The 17710-nt window shown below is 38.3% G+C and overlaps 1 long non-coding RNA gene and 1 pseudogene across 1 annotated transcript; one reads left to right on the forward strand and one right to left on the reverse strand.

Moving 5' to 3' along the window:
* Positions 1–5730: 5730 nt before the first annotated feature.
* Positions 5731–6896, reverse strand: LOC137817681 (uncharacterized). The gene is made up of 2 exons (XR_011082006.1): positions 6377–6896; positions 5731–5897 (listed from the first exon to the last, which is right to left on the reverse strand). It is a non-coding gene; the product is annotated as an uncharacterized lncRNA (long non-coding RNA).
* Positions 6897–13243: 6347 nt separating this feature from the next.
* LOC137817682 (short-chain dehydrogenase TIC 32 A, chloroplastic-like) lies at positions 13244–16472 on the forward strand (annotated as a pseudogene).
* Positions 16473–17710: the final 1238 nt, after the last annotated feature.

The following is a 17710-nucleotide window of genomic DNA, read 5'->3' on the forward strand; positions in this document are numbered from 1 at the left end:
AGGAACAAGACAATAGCCCAGGCTATACCTCACACGTCACTCGTTCAACACACCCGTCAGAGTGAAGCCAGTAACCCCAAACGAGGTAGCAAACCCGAAAGGCCATCCGTTCACTGATGACATCATAGCCACTCCTCTCCCTGACAAGTGGAGGGGCCTAACGATAAACCTTTATGACGGTTCCACAGACCCAGACGAACATCTGAATATATTTAGAACTCAAATGACCTTTACACAACCGACCGAACGGTATGGTGTAAAGTCTTCCCCACCTCTCTCAGGGAAGGCCCCCTTGGATGGTTTTCGGACCTTCCACCCAATTCCATTGCAAGCTTCGACGCTTTGGAATTGAAGTTCACCACGCAATACGCCACAAGTAGACCTCATCGGACATCCTCCATGTCTCTTCTAAATGTCAAACAAGAAAGGGGAGAATCATTGAGAACATTCATGAACAGATTTAGCAAAGTGTGTATATTCGTAATCTTAATCCAGAAATAGCCATGCATTTTGGTCTCGGCCTTAAAGGTTCACTGAAAGCCTTATCAAACGACCTCCGTGCAATATGGATGAATTAAGAACAAGAGCAACAAAGTTCATGCAGATAGAAGAACATATTGACTATCATCGAAAAACTTATGCTGAGAACAAAGGGAAATTTTATCGAGAACGACATCCCCAATGGGGACCCCGTTTCCACAACTACACTCCCTTGATTGTACCAAGGGGTAAGGTTCTCGACGAAGCACTGCGATTGAATTGATTCCGACATTGAGGCCATCACAAACCCCTCCCAATGCCGACACCAGTAAACGTTGCCAATACCATCGTAACTATGGCCACACGACCGAAGGATGCCAAGCACTGAAAGATAAAATTGAAGAGCTCGTCCAGGCCGGTCATCTGCGCAAGTTCGTGAAAACCACCATCACTGCACCCAGGTCACCCCAGCGTGATCATGATCCCCGCGAACGTTCGGGACGAAGAGACGACCGGACCCGTGACAACCACTATCGTTCAAACAGAAGAAAAAGAAGCGAAAGTCCGATCAGACGAACGAGGCCTAAAAGCGAAAGCCCTGAACGTAGAAGTCGAACTAAACAAAAAGTTCGCACAGTCATCAATACAATCGCTGGACCGGTGTCGCTCGGTCAGCCCCCTCAAGAAATTAATTACATTGCAGGTGGCTTTGCGGGTGGAGGATGCTCTAATTCAGCAAGAAAAAACATTTGAGAGCAATTCAATCCGTTCATTCGACTCCCACACAACGCCGACCGCATATACCACCAATCACTTTCACTGACGAAGACTTCACAGCAATCGATCCATCTCAAGATGACCCCATGGTAATAACTGTGGAGATAGATAAATTTGCAATTGCAAAAGTTTTGGTAGATCAGGGTAGCTCGGTCGACATCCTATATTGGGAAACGTTTAAGAAGATGAAGATTCCAGAAGCAGAGATACAACCCTACAACGAGCAGATAGTTGGTTTCTCAGGGGAAAGAGTGGATACGAAAGGATTTATCGATCTATACACCACGTTCGGGATGATTACCTCAGCAAGACCATCAACATACGATATCTACTCGTTAATGCCAATACATCGTACAATATTTTGCTCGGTCGACCATCTATCAACAGATTGAAAGCCATTGTCTCAACTCCTCATTTAGCTATGAAGTTCCCCTCGGTCAATGGAGATATAGCAACCGTGCATGTAGACCAGAAGACAGCACGAGAGTGTTATGTAGCTAGCCTGAAGGTGGAGCCGACCCGAAGGCTTTATACCACGTCAGCCGAACGGACCACAGAGCGAAGAGGTCGGTCAACAGAAAGACGCTCCAGAGGAAGAGAATCTAGAAGACACTTGGTCGCTTTAGTCGATCTAGATCCTCGACTGGATGATCCCCGAATGGAAGCAGGAGAAGATCTTCAACCCATATTCCTTCGGGACAAAGACCGGAAAACATACATGGGAACATCCCTCAAACCAGACGACCGAGAGACGATCGGTAAAACATTAACAAAGAACGCTGATCTTTTCGCCTGGACGGCGCAGACATGCCAGGGGTAAAATCAGATGTGATTACCCATCGATTGTCTGTTTATACAGAGGCCAGGCCGATCGCTCAAAAGAAAAGGAAACTAGGTGAAGAACGGCGCAAAGCCGCACGAGAAGAAACCGACAAGCTAATTCAAGCTGGTTTTATTCAAAAGGCCCACTATACGACATGGCTAGCCAATGTAGTGATGGTAAAAAAGACGAATGGAAAATGGAGAATGTGCGTAGACTACACAGACCTTAACAAGGCGTGCCCAAAGGACTCGTATCCTCTACCTACTATCGACCGGCTGGTCGACGGTGCAGCCGGTCATCAAATCCTAAGTTTCCTTGATGCTTATTCAGGTTACAATCAAATACAAATGTACCACCGTGATCGAGAAAAAACCGCGTTTAGAACAGATTCTGATAATTTCTTCTATGAAGTCATGCCGTTCGGCCTCAAGAATGCAGGAGCCACATACCAGCGACTCATGGATCACGTATTCCACGACATGATCGGTCGGAATGTAGAAGTATACGTTGACGACATCGTCGTCAAATCAGACTCTTGCGAACAACATGTTTCTGACTTAAAAGAGGTTTTTCAAGCCTTGCGTCAATACCGCATGCGTTTAAACCCGGAGAAGTGCGCGTTCGGCGTAGAAGGGGGGAAGTTCTTAGGCTTCATGCTCACACATCGGGGTATAGAGGCTAATCCAGAAAAATGCAAGGCAATCACCGAAATGCGAAGTCCCAACGGACTCAAAGAGATCCAGAGACTAGTCGGCCGTCTCACTTCGTTGTCTCGATTCGTACCTAAGCTTGCCGAACGAACGAGACCCATCATAAAACTTCTGAAGAAGACAAGTAAATTTGAATGGACAGATGAATGTGAACAAAATTTCCAACAGTTAAAAGCATTTCTGGCATCTCCACCGGTCATCCAGAAACCGAACGCACGGGAACCCATTGTGGTCTACCTCGCCGTCTCCAATGAAGCGGTGAGTTCCGCTCTGGTACAAGAAATTGAAGCGGAAGAACGACCGGTATATTTTGTAAGTCGAGTCTTACATGACGCAGAAACCCGGTACCAAATGGTCGAAAAAGTTGCCTTCGCTTTGGTCATTACCGCACGACGGATGCGGATGTATTTCCAAAATCACAAGGTCATTGTTAGGACTAACTATCCCATTATGAAGATTCTCACCAAACCTGACCTCGCCGGACGAATGATAGGTTGGGCAGTCGAACTGTCAGAATTCCACATCGAATACCAACCCAGGGGAGCCATCAAGTCCCAAGCCCTCGCCGACTTCACAGCAGAACTCACTCCCTATCCGACCGAACGGACTCCCCGATGGACACTATACGTAGATGGGTCATCTAACAGTCGTTCGTCCGGAGCAGGAGTTGTACTTGAAGGACCAGGGGAGATTGTTGTCGAACAAGCCATGAAATTTGAATTTAAAACTTCCAATAATCAAGCCGAATACGAAGCTATAATCGCAGGTTTGCATCTGGCGATTGAATTGGAGATAACAAATATAACTTGTAAAAGCGACTCCCGTCTAGTCGTCGGACAACTTACAGGGGAGTATGAGGTAAGAGAAACATTACTCCAACAGTATTTTCATTTCGTAAAAAATCTTCTAAACAGGTTCAAAGAAATCTCCTTCCAACACGTACGGAGGGAAAATAATACTAGGGCGGACGCTCTATCGAGATTGGCTACCCTAAAAAAGAAAGGCGTCCACCGGTCGGCCATACACGTGACCCTGGCTAAACCAAGTGTTGGTACCGAAGAATGCATGGCGACTGACACCCAACCTAACTGGATGACTCCCATAAAACAATATCTTACCGATGGTGTATGCGATCCACATTTGGAGAAAACGATGAAGTTACAAGCCGCCCGATACATACTGATTGGCGAAGATCTTTACAGGAGAGGGTATTCCCGTCCCCTCCTAAAATGCCTTGGTCCAGAACAAGTCACTTATGTAATGACCGAGTTACACGAAGGGATATGCGGAACCCATTCAGGAGCGCGGACTATGTCCGCCAAAATTCTAAGAGCAGGATACTACTGGCCGACCTTACAGGGAGACTGCACTGAATACGTTCAAAAGTGCGTGAAATGTCAAGAGTTCGGCACCTTATTGCACCAAAAACCAGAACACTTGCACTACATCCTATCCCCTTGGCCGTTCGTGAAATGGGGAATGGATATTATCGGACCTTTCACACCCGGAAAAGGGCAATGCAAGTTCCTACTGGTGGGTATAGATTACTTTACCAAATGGATTGAGGCTGAACCACTAACAGCCATCACCGCCCGGAACGTACAAAGCTTTGTGTGGAAAAACATTGTCTGCAGGTTCGGCCTACCTCAGATCATTATCACAGACAACGGTCGACAGTTCACCGACCGTGGGCTAGCTGAATTCTATGAGAAACTTCACATCAAACATATAACGAGTTCGGTCGAACACCCTCAAACCAACGGTCAGGCGGAAGCCGCCAACAAAGTTATTCTCAATGAGTTAAAGAAGAGACTTGGCCCGTCCAAGGGAAATTGGACTGAAGAATTGTTAGAGGTTCTGTGGGCTTATCGTTGTACTCCCCAGTCAACAACTCAAGAAACACCTTATAGCCTGACGTACGGCACAGAAGCCATGATTCCGGTCGAAATCGGCGAGCCTTCACTACGCCGACAGACGTTAGACCTAGACTTAAACAAGGAAAGTCTACTAGTCGGCCTCGACCTCATCAATGAATTAAGGGACAAATGCAAGATAAGGGAAGAAGCATGCAAGATACGAGCAGCACGAAGGTACAACTCCAAAGTGAAGCCACGAAGCTATCAGAAAGGAGATCTAGTTTGGCGCATGCGCAGCGACGCCCGGAAGGACGGAGGAAAGTTTTCAAGCAATTGGGAAGGTCCGTTCCGCATCTCCGACACAGCAACAGGAGGAGCTTATTACTTAGAATATTTGTCAGGAAAATCTGTACCGAGAACGTGGAATGCCACGCATCTCAAATTCTATTACAGTTGATGAATAAACTTAGTGCACTCTTTCCTCGCTCGGTAGTTTTATCCCTAAGAGGGTTTTCTACCGAGAAGGTTTTAACGAGGCACTTTAAATCACCAATCTTGGTCAGAAATTCAATTAATTCACCGTTCATTCGGTCGGAATACATAACGAAAGTTATCCGAATTATAACTTAAACGTTATTCACCAATCTTGGTCAGAAATTCAATTAATTCACCGTTCATTCGGTCGGAATACATAACGAAAGTTATCCGAATTATAACTTAAACGTTATTCACCAATCTTGGTCAGAAATTCAATTAATTCACCGTTCATTCGGTCGGAATACATAACGAAAGTTATCCGAATATAACTTAAACGTTATTCACCAATCTTGGTCAGAAATTCAATTAATTCACCGTTCATTCGGTCGGAATACATAACGAAAGTTATCCGAATTATAACTTAAACGTTATTCACCAATCTTGGTCAGAAATTCAATTAATTCACCGTTCATTCGGTCGGAATACATAACTAAAGTTATCTGAATATAACTTAAACGTTATTCACCAATCTTGGTCAGAAATTCAATTAATTCACCGTTCATTCGGTCGAAAGATATAAAAAGTTATCCGAATTATAACTTAAACGTTATTCACCAAATCTTGGTCAGAAATTCAATTAATTCACCGTTCATTCGATCGGAAGATATAACGAAAGTTATCCGAATTGTAACTTAAACGTTATTCACCAATCTTGGTCAGAAATTCAATTAAATTAACTAACCGTTCACTCGGTCAGAAATTCAATTAAATTACCTTAGTCAGAAATTCAATTAAATTATATATAAATGTCCAAGTTACGCGCGACATCAAATTCTTCATCAAAGCACCGTCGTCCGGTATTAAATTGCGTGGTAGTAGCAACATGAAAATAAATTCGATAGCAAAAAGTAAAATAGTTCAAAACACGCCACAAAGCAATAAAATTGTCTTTAGCCCACACCCCGGGCCCAGGTAATGAAAATATTAAACAATATCAAGGGTGTCATCCGGTTGCATCGACTCCTCCGGCGGTCGTACGGTATCATCTGCACGTGCATCTCTTCGGCCTCCTCGTCCCCCAGAGGCATCAGACGGCCGCCCACAACATCCATGTTCGAGTCGTATCGCTCATCGTCGTCCGGCACCCCATGGAAAAAGGCGACCTGCCGAACTCCCTGCCTGAATGACTCTTCGTTGATGCGCAACATGAACCCTCGCAGCTGTTCAACTTGAGCACTCAACAATTTCTGCACCACAAACACGAAGGTAAGATACAAATATGCTATCAGCCGAACGACCGCAAGAAGAAGGTGCTCACCATTTAGATCCACCCACTGCTTGGACGACCCGTAAAGGGCTATCAGTTCCCGCGTAGGGAGCCTACACGGTAGTTAATTCACGACCATCCATGCATCACATCTCTGCCACATATTAATGATGCCAGCTATCACGCATTGTTTCAATAACCCCCTGAGCCTTATACGACTCTTTGTCCTTCCATGACCTCGAGCCTGGGGGGCAAGTGTACCGGTCGGCACCGGACGACCGCAGGATTCTCATGGTAAAATTATTACAAAAACCCCTGCGTCTTATACGACTCTTCGTCCTTCCATGACCTCTAGCCGGACGACCGAATGGTTTATGTCGAATAAATCTAATTTAATCCAGAACGTGGTTACACGTGTAGAAAAGAGCAGTTATAACAACCATTGACGAAGTAAAAACACGTTCTCTAGACCACTCCCCTGGTTTTCAGGAAACCACCAGGCACGACCCAAAAGACCACTAAGCATGTCTCTAACCATCAACTGATTGGCCCACATGGCCAAGGCCCAGGTCAACCTACTAAAGGGACTTCTGAAAAGGGGGAAAAGGTACTTTCCATACTATCAGAGAATTCTCACTTGAGCACCATCGCTGACTTGAGCGTCGGAGTCAATCGCAGGTACCCCCGCCGGCCGACCGAAGCACGCGAAGAGAAAGAAGACTTGAAGAATAGACAACCAAGAGTGAAGAAGACACCTTGTATCGACGTGGATCAACATTACTCAGTCCCCAATATCCATACAGGTACAGTTACTATTGTAACTAATTACTTTAGTCTCTACAAATTGGTTTCTATTTCATGTTCTTGTAGTGACCACTTGTTATAATTTGAAAAAAAAAGGTTTTAGATCCCATATTCAAGTTTTGTAAAATAAAAATAAAGGTAAAGAAAAAGTTAATAGCTCTACCTAAGATGTAACTTGAATTAATCCAGGGTTAAAGTGAATTTTAAATATCAAAAACTTTAAACAGTTTTTTTTTCTCTTTTACATAATAAAACAGGTAATTATTTTTATTTTTATTGAAATAACATAATAATCAATAATACGGATTCCTATTATATAATATAATATTGTATTTTAATATGCTAATCAAGACATCATTCTACAAAGATAATGGTTTATTTTATATTCTAACTTTTTTCATTTTTTGGTTAGATATATTTAACTTTCTTGAAACACCACAATAATTGCTAGAGTACATTTACCAAGTCAGAAGCTTCTAGTAATAATTATTAAGGGATTGGATGAGATTAAATTTATTTATATTTTGGTTTATAAGGCTAAAATAATCATTAACTTTAACTTCTAGTATTTGGTCAATTTTGAATTTTTTTTAATACTTTGTGTCTAATTTCAGTTTATATTTCATTCTTGGTTTCGGTTGTAAGTTTCGTCTTAGCATGGGATACCTGTAATTATATTCAAGTTAGTGTCATCTTGATGTTCAAAAGTAGACAATTATAAGAAATTACTTAAAAGTATTTTTACCCAAAATACCTTTCTATAAAACTTTGCAAACGGCTTAAGTGAGTTCTAATTGCAGTTTAGGGCATGTTTAGACATAATACATATTTTAATCATGCTTAATATTCAGGATCAATGAAGCCTTGGGTGTCTACTATCTCCCCCAAAAATCTAATAATTTGCTCGTTTAGGGAAAGATGACGTCCTTTGACAAGCTCAATCGTTTAAAAGTTTCCAGTATAAGATGTTCACATAGCTACGTAGTCAACTAGAGTTTTCATCACTGCGAAATTAGTTAACTCCACCATGATAATCATGGGGTCGTCCTGCTCAGGGTCACTATTTCAGAAATCATTGTTGGAAAGTAACGGTTAACATGTTTTGTTTCTTCATTAGCCACGATGTTGACTAATTGGATCGTTCTTAGGTGTTCTTCCGGGTCGAGTTAGAGATGTTTCCTCCAGCGCATCCGCTCGATATTGTGTGATTGTGCATTCGCTTTGCGTGATTTTATCAAGGTTAATGCGAGTTTTTTTGCACAGGTTGTCCGAAAATGGTTCGGATTTAAGTGCGATAAACAATAAGCATAACCACTTATGGGTTGAGGTTTTGAATATTAAGTGCGACTCTTTTGAACCATTCCATAGAGGCTCAAAGGGATCGATCTTTTCTTGTCTAAGGTTGACAAGGACTACTAAGGTAAGGTGATGAGGCTGACTCATTAAGATTGCATTCTGAACTTCATCACTAAGGTAACAAAACAGTTGATTAAATATGGGAGAAGGAGAGTAAACCAACTTAATACAACTCCTTTTAAGGAAGTCAAGAATACTCTGCAGAGGATGACGTCATATACTAATTGCGTGACATACGTGATGTGCTCATCAATGTCTGTGGTACTGTTATACTATCCAGGGATGGGTTCTTCCAATTTGGAGGAGTGCAGTTTCCATTATACTTTTCGTGAAGGTGTGTCGACGAGCAGAGACAATGAAAGCGTACATAGAGATCGATGGTCAAGATTGAGCATTTTTGGAAATTGTTGGCCTCTTGAGCTTTGGGATGGTTGGTACATGGAAGTCAGTTGAATCTTTGTGTTTGGTGTGAGTGTGTAGAGGTATGGTCCCGCTCCCTTCCAACTCTACCTTATTCTTGCATTTTATATTAGAAGGCGTCAATTTCTTTGCGCTCTTTCTCTTAAGTGTTTTTATTTCTCTTTTAAACTGCATCATCATTTTTATCTTATCAACAGGGTTATAATGGGTTCCTAGTGTTGGCATCTATTGTTAGTCATGTTTCGTGTGGTCATCATGTAATTCGTTAATGGGTTTTCTCCAACCTCACAGTGGCGCCAAAATGTTCTTACAATGCCTAAATGACCCTATAGGACCACTTACTTCAACTCCTACTGCTCGGTCAATCCTGATCTCTGTGTTGCTTCATGTCTTGGTTCAGCGTACAACTAGGTCTCATTCTGCTTTGGTCTCAGGTGTAAATCTCGGTTTCAACATGGGTTACCTGCAACTACTTGATGCTCAAATAAGTCTAACTTTAATGTTCAAAAGTAGGTAATTATAAGAAATCACTCAAAATATTTTTAAAGGGGTATCTCCTTATTTATATTAGCTTTTATGGGTGTATACCTGTATGGAACTCTCCAAAAGGTTCAAGTGGGTCTTAGTTACAATTTTAGGACACATTTAGCCATAACACATATGCTTATAATGCTTAAATCTTTAGGAGGACATGGTTAGTCAAGGGTATTGAGATTGTAGCATGTGTCCACCTTGCTTAAATATAGTAAGATTTATTAAATCGGGTGTATATCAGTCATGGAGATAATTTCAACTTTTCTCAGTTAATCGAGATGTTTTGGTCCTAGATAATACATGTTTATTATTTCGAAAAGAAATAGATGAGCTATATCTTAAAATTATTGATAAAAATGTGAGCTCTAGATCCTATATACTTTACATAGTAGTATTCAAACATTATTATCCACTTATAAAGTTTTCATATTAATATTAAAATTAAAGATATGAATTAATTCCATTCTTATTGATAGTGAAGTTCAATTTACATAGTTATGAAATATGAATATTTAATTGTTATATAAAAACATTTATTTGTCGGTCCCCTTGAAATAGCTTTTGAGTTATGGTGAATCATCTAGTTCCGGATATGCATGTAGTATATGATCATGCCATATAATGCACACACACACGCATATTAAAACTTTAACTAAACACAGACACTTTTCTTTGGGCACTTGCCATGATGCATATGAAGAATGAAGACAAGATAGCACATGTGAAAGAACAAGAGTATGAGTAGTGCTTGTAAGAGGAGTGGCAGGTTGATGAGATGGTGTTGGTGAGTTGGGAAACACAATGGGACCCTTCACAACCCACAGTCCCTATTTCACCACTCCCTTGTTGAAGGGTCAACCTCAGTGCCTATCTTTTACCCTTCAAGCCTCCAACACCATCCATCATTTCTCACAACGCCATATGGAAGGGTGAACAAACTTGGACAAAAGAGAAGTGAATGGCACGGTGTGCACGCAGCAAAAGCATGTTTACTTGTCTGCAACTCCTTTGTGTCCCTCTCTGTCGTCTCTGCTGTCTTCATTTGATTCCTTTTCTCATCTCTCTGCAAATTTTAATTATCAAAACTTACATTGCATGCTAGCTAGCTACCTACATATATGCTATCATTGGGTTTTCTATATGCACACGTGTTAGGGCACCATTCATATGCGTCTCTGCATATATATCAGTGTGCATGCATGCATCATCAACAAAACAAAGGCCTCATTTTTCACATTAATGGCATCTACAGAAACTTAATAAGGATTTTAATACAATTTTGAATGAGTTTGGAAGAGAGAATAAAAGTTATTAGATTGGTTTATACTATCATATATATCTAAGAATTTCAATTACAATAAACAGAAGTGAGTAACATTGAACATTAAAGAAAAAGGAGAATTTCTCTATAACAGTAACTTTACTGTTCCTTGCTGAAATTTGAAATAACAATTGTAGCCCACTATTTTGGAAAAGATCTGTGAGTGGATGTGACAGTGAAAATGCATTTTAAGTTTGTTGAATCTGACACTACTTTTGTTAAAGAATGAAAACGTCAAATGGCCTTTCATCAAGAAGTTAGGCAAAGTAGATCACGTATCTTAATTAGGGAGTAGTAGTGACTTGAGAAGAATCTTCTCTATTTATATTCTTGCCCTTTCAGTTATGTCAAACAACATGTTTAACATAGGTGGTGGTTTTATTATTCTCAATTTTCAATTTATATACGTGATTAAGGTTGTTTTTTTCCACATCTGTGTAGATGGATGTGGCATGGTTCAAATCAAATAACGTAGAGTTTCAATTTATTCCTTCTTTTGTCTTATTAATACCATATTATGACTAAAAGGTTCTCTCAGAGGTGACTTTAATTTCTGTCACTGAGGTAACAACCCATTTTCTGGTACTGATATGATGCCTCAACCACATTTATTAGTGGGTTAAAACCTTAACTTTCAATCCCCTTTGGAAAATTGTGATTTGCCAGCCACGAGTCTTGAACGTGTGCTTTTTTTTCAACTTTCTTTCAATCTTTCTTGTGTTTTTTCCTTTTTCTTTTTTCAGGTAGTAGGTTTGCAACACCAATATGATATGTTTTTGGACCACAAAGCTGAAACTAACGATTTTCAAGTCATGATAGGTTGAATTGTTTTAGATTATAACTAATAAAAATAGAAGCAAAAATATTTTTTGTTGAAATATAGATGGAATTTTTTTTAAAAACTGTAAAGTGGTATTTTTACTATATACCCGTTATCAATATAACATTTTTCAAAAGAATATCCAAGTTAAGTAGTGTGACTTTGACCACATTATCTTTAACAGTAATAGTATAAAACTATTTTATATATCATGAATCAAGAACATTCATGTAGGTTTTTCACACTGTAATTAGGCATTGTTTGGGTGGGTCTTCCTCACAAGTCTACAACAATAATTTTGGGTGGGTCTTTCTCTCTAAGTTTATTTCCTCTTCAGGTCTTGAATAAAGGAATAGTGGTAGAATAAGTGATCCACTTTTTGTGGAATTGCGTTTGAGACTTGTTACTTTGTCCCCAAATCTAAGACAATTTAAACTTTTGCACTCAAGCTTTATTTCTCCATACACACTTCTTGTTCAACTAATGAGAGAATTTTTGCTCTCTCCAAAAAAGAAGATCTTAAACATGACAAAGGGATAAGGTTAGAAACTGGACTTCAATTCAATGAAAAGATAATAGTAGATCCGCCGGATCCCCAATGAATTACCTGCTCGACTATATTGGAATATGTCCAGTTTTCCGGCTTTAAAAAAAGTTGAAAAGGAAAACAAAAGAAGAGAGAATTCACTTAGTGGTAATCTTCATATTATCATTTGTTGTTACATTAATTAAGTATTATTATTAAACACTTTTTGCTTAGTACATAAGCATAATTATGGTCTAGGAGATTTTACCAGAAAATATCAATCAGTGACCGCAGACTATTGAAAAATGCAAGGCACTAAATGAGGACAAACATTAATTATTACAAAGAAATTAATAACTGAAAACAAAGGTTAATAAAATTGATATGTTAAACCATTTTATTAGTAGGTTATAATCACGAAGTTTGTGGACCATCTCGTGCTGGTGTCTCAACCAATGATTTCGCTAAATATTGTCGCAATAGCTTCCAATTCTTCTCAGAGACAACTTATTATTAGGTAGATCAGCTAGGTTGCTCCAAGGAATAATCCAGAGGAAATCAATAAAATCATAAACAAATCATTTATTTATTGTTAATTGTTTTCAAAGATCATACATAAAACATTAATTACTTTATATAATCATGGAAAAAATTATTTAATATCTAGTTGACCTGCTTAATACTTATTTAACATGTATTTATTAATATTTAATTAGAATATGTTTTGCAACTATATATTGATCACATAATATATTTCTAACTCACAGGTGTATATTTATACATTGACTTTATTGTAGAGTATCTAGAGAAGTGTTTTATTAAGTTAATTTACGATAAAAGAATAATAAATAAAATCCTCTATTTTTTTTCACTTCACAAATTTTCTTATTCAAATCAATAATGATTACTCTTTGGCATACCGTATCTGTTATAATAATATATATATTACATACATATATTATATATACATAATATATATACATATATATATATATATATATATATATAAAAGTAGCTGCATGTGTTTGCAGTCTCACCAAAAAAACCTTCAATGTTATTTGTCTCTGCAACACTCCAAAACGAACCCATGAAGGCAACTCTAAGATACTTAGCAGGAATGGCAGGCCCTAGTGGTTTTGGCTCAAACTCCACCGCTGAACAAGTCACTGAAGATTCTTCTTGCTTCCTTTCTTCACCTCTAACCGCTCTCATCACTGGTAAGTCTCAAAAAGAGCTTCCAGAGGATACCTGTGTAAAAATAACCATGAAAATTTAGCTCAATTATCATCTTCCACTTCCTCTGATATAATATATAGAGAGAGAGAGAGAAACTGTCATAAAACAAGGTTTCCCTTTTGTATTTTATTTCTTTACCTTGTGTTTTTTTCTTTGTTGATTTGAGTGAGTCTGTTTCTCCAGAAGCTGAGGGAATCATTAGTATGGCTGTGCTAAAGGTTTTGGTGATTCTCAAATCACCGTTATTTTGCTTACACTTTCCCATTTTACTTGCATTTCTTATGTACTTAATTCTCAGTTCTTCAGTTTCCTTTTGATTTGTCAGAAAAAAATTGAGAATTTAGTCCAATGTTTGTCCAAAACAATACCCCAGAATTATTAGCCTAACTGCATGTGGTGGTTTCTTTCTTATTGATTTTGCGGCATTGGGAGAGGTGAGAGATTGAGTTTGAAACCTGCAAGCTCTCTCACATCACATGAGTGTGCCACTTTAGATAATGCATGGTGTGGTTGTTTTTAACCGCAGCAAGATGAGGTTCTGTGACTTTTGTCTCTTTTGTGCACCCTTCTCTCATCAAATCCAGACATATTCATCACTTTGCCTACACTACGTACACCACAAACTCATGATCAAGATCATATCTCCTTTTTTCCACGCAAAAATAAATAAAAAAACATACCCTCCCAAAACATTTTATAATTCACCCTCATCTAAGGATGACAAAATCTAAATACTTTATATATATATATATATATATTATTATATATTATTATATTTGTTAACTAAAGCACGTGTTTTATACGTGGAATCAGTTTAAGTAATAACAAAATTGTTATTCATTTTGAACTTTTTATTGAAGGAGCAAGTTCTGGTATTGGAGCTGAAACAGCTAGAGTGTTGGCAAAGAGAGGAGTGAGAGTTGTGATTGCTGCAAGGGACTTGAAGAAGGCCAGGGAAGTGAAAAGGAACATACAAAAGGAGAGTCCAAAGGCTGAGGTTGTTCTGTTGGAGATTGATCTTAGCTCTTTTGGTTCTGTACAGAGATTTTGTTCCGAGTTCTTAGCTTTAGAACTTCCCCTTAATATTCTCATGTAAGTTTGTCTACCATCATACTGTTCCACCTTTTCATTCCATAGTAATGATGGTTATCATTGTGAAACAAGGACAAAGGCATTCATATATTTTAGGTGATTTATACTAATAGTTAGAATAAATTAATTTTACAGAAACAACGCAGGGATATTTTGTCAAAACTTGGAGTTCTCTGAGGATAAAATTGAGACCACATTTGCTACAAATTACTTAGGTACTTTTCTGATTATTGATCTTTGCTTAGGGTTTACAATTCATATCATTGTTAAATTCTTGGTGAAGAAAATAAATCATTCCAAAATAACTATAAATTGTTGTCACTATAGTTATTAAGGTATCATGTTACCATGTAATTCATATTCACAATTAGAGATTGCTTTTATTTTAGTTTTAACATAAAAAAATAGGCAAATTTAAACTTTCAAACTTGGTTTAAAGTTAATATTAAAGGAAGTGCTTGTCACTGTGATCTGCACCAGAGAATCCTTCTCATTTTTTTTGTTTAATATTCTTTACTTACAGACAAAAAAGTTGCATAATCACATATCTAAAAGAAGTAACTTGGTTGGTTTAAGGTCCCCACCAAAAACATATAATACACAATCGTCCATATTTTAGGCTCTTTAGGGTCCACGACCATAACATGGAGAAAGCTTATACAGCACTTTCAGGCTTCATTTTGGTCCACAAACACTGAGCACTAGGCATGCGTTTTCTTTATGGCTCAAAGTCCAAAGCCCGTGTGGCCCGTTTCTAAAGTGCTGAGCTTTGTTTTTCGGATTCAAATTTACCGTTTCCATTTTTAATGGCAAAAGTTATTATCGACAATTTGAAAGACATTATTGAACTTTCATATTTTTTCTCCTCAATTGCAGGTCATTTTTTGTTAACAGAAATCTTACTAGACAAAATGATAGAGACGGCAGAGAAGACAGGTATTCAAGGAAGAATAATAAACGTTTCTTCTGTCATACATAGCTGGGTGAAGAAAGATGGTTTTCGTTTCAACGACATACTCAGTGGAAAAAAGTACAACTACCTTGTTCTCTGCAAAATTATAACAGTTCTGATTGCCTTACATTTTAGATACTCATTGCATTTCTCTCTGGCTACTATTGTAGATATAATGGCACACGCGCTTATGCTCAGTCAAAATTGGCAAATATTTGCATGCCAAGGAAATAGCCAAGCAACTCAAGGTTGGAATGACAAATAACTCCAAACTTTTAGTACTTCTTATCTCATTGAATGGTGATTATCATGCTTTTTGTTAGACCCACTACATATTCATGAAAATTGGAATATAATTGCAGGCAAGGAATGCAAGAGTAACTATCAATGCAGTAATCCAGGCATTGTGAAGACAGGAATTATTAGAGCTCATAAGGGTTTACTAACGGTAGGTAAAAGTTTCGTCAGTTAATAATTCGAACCCATTTTCATCTTATCAAACGTTTTTTTGAGACATTTTATCAAAATGTTAAAAATACTGAGAATTGGTAAAATTTCACGCAGATTCCCTATTTTTATCGCATCAAAGTTACTCAAAACAACATCACAGGTGTGTAAACAAACACGCTCGATTAAATACACTTACGTGCAGTGATTGAATGCAGGATTGGTGTAGAATTATAGTGTAGAAAAAAATGACCATACAAATTAGACAAAGCTGCTTTATTATGCATATAAAATAGTGTGCTTTGTAGAATTGCAGTTAAACTAGCAATGCAATATTTTCTCAATATGTCACTGCTTGTCTGCAGGGAGCAGCAACAACGTGTTATGTTGCTCTGAGCTCAAAAACAGAAGTGATAAGTGGAAAATACTTTGCAGATTGTAACGAGAGTAAATGCTCGAGCCTAGCAAATGACGAGTCGGAAGCACAAAAGCTATGGAACAACACCCATGCCTTGCTTCTGAAACGACTACGTCAAGCAACAATTTGAAGCAATTCACCTTTTCAAGACACTATGTATATAGGTATTCGTTACCTTAACCACCTGGCTCAACTCAAGATTTGAGTCTTTAAAGTTAACCAAAAAGATAATCCTGAGGCATTGCTGTTAGTAGCCTTCCTGTGTAGCTCCATTTTGATTATTTGTACAAATAAGAGAGCAAAAAACATAAATCTCTCTCTGCAAATGCAATAACAAAGCGACAGTTTATCTCCTCTATAAAGCAAATGAGAGCGAAGGCTGCTTCACATTAATAATCAGGAACTACCCAGGTCTAACGCTGAAAGGAAAACTGTGATATTTGTTGTTGGTTAAAAAAACATTACACGACTGTTCAAGACTCCAGCGTGTAGGTGACCCACCCTCCAGTTACTCCAATTTTTAAGTCAGGTAGGTGCTTCCCATTGATCAGGATTATACAGTACTAGTATCCGATCCCACGTGCAAGGAAAAAGAAAATACATCCACCCACTGCGTTTGTTAAAATAAATAAAAGGATCATACAGATCCATTCCCAAATCCCAATACAATATGACAGTGCAAAACAAGATATCATCACAAGATTACCGATCTTATATTTACTATAGCAGTATATCAGCAATGGGAAAAAAATTAAAATACTCACATAAACATCACATGGACCATACATGAAAAATGTACGGACCTTCTGGTTATTCTATACAGGTTCAGACATCCAGAACATGGGTATGCCTTAACTAACATGTCAACTAGTTAGTAATAAGAGGTTCAAACTCCAGAACCTAGATATGTCTTACACTAAATGTCAATTTGATAGCAATTAGAATCATTGGTTACAGCCCTACATGAATCAGCATGTCTCATCAAGATGAGGTGACGAGCATCCCCACACCGCTTCATTTCCAGGCCTGTCAAACTTTAGAATAACTGATCTTACATACACATTGCATACTAATATACTTAATATATATGCAATAATCACAAACAATTTTACTTGATTTCATCATCTAGAAATTCTGCCTCACAAGTTTTTATATGATTAAATTATTCCAGGAAAAATATTAATGATGATGATAACCCTTCATCTGACACACTGTCCACAGTAAACAAGAATTGCATGGGCCAAATCTCAAACAAACTGGTAAATCGTATGTCAACTTGTCCAGTCATTACAACATTACCAATAACTAAAATACTGACATTTCAAGCCTAGTACACGTACTGATAATGTTATCCTTCTGGTGTATGTTCTATTTGTTTGGCAGTCAGAATCCTT

The sequence above is a fragment of the Phaseolus vulgaris genome, unplaced genomic scaffold, assembly GCF_000499845.2.
Source record: "Phaseolus vulgaris cultivar G19833 unplaced genomic scaffold, P. vulgaris v2.0 scaffold_598, whole genome shotgun sequence".
NCBI lineage: Eukaryota > Viridiplantae > Streptophyta > Magnoliopsida > Fabales > Fabaceae > Phaseolus > Phaseolus vulgaris.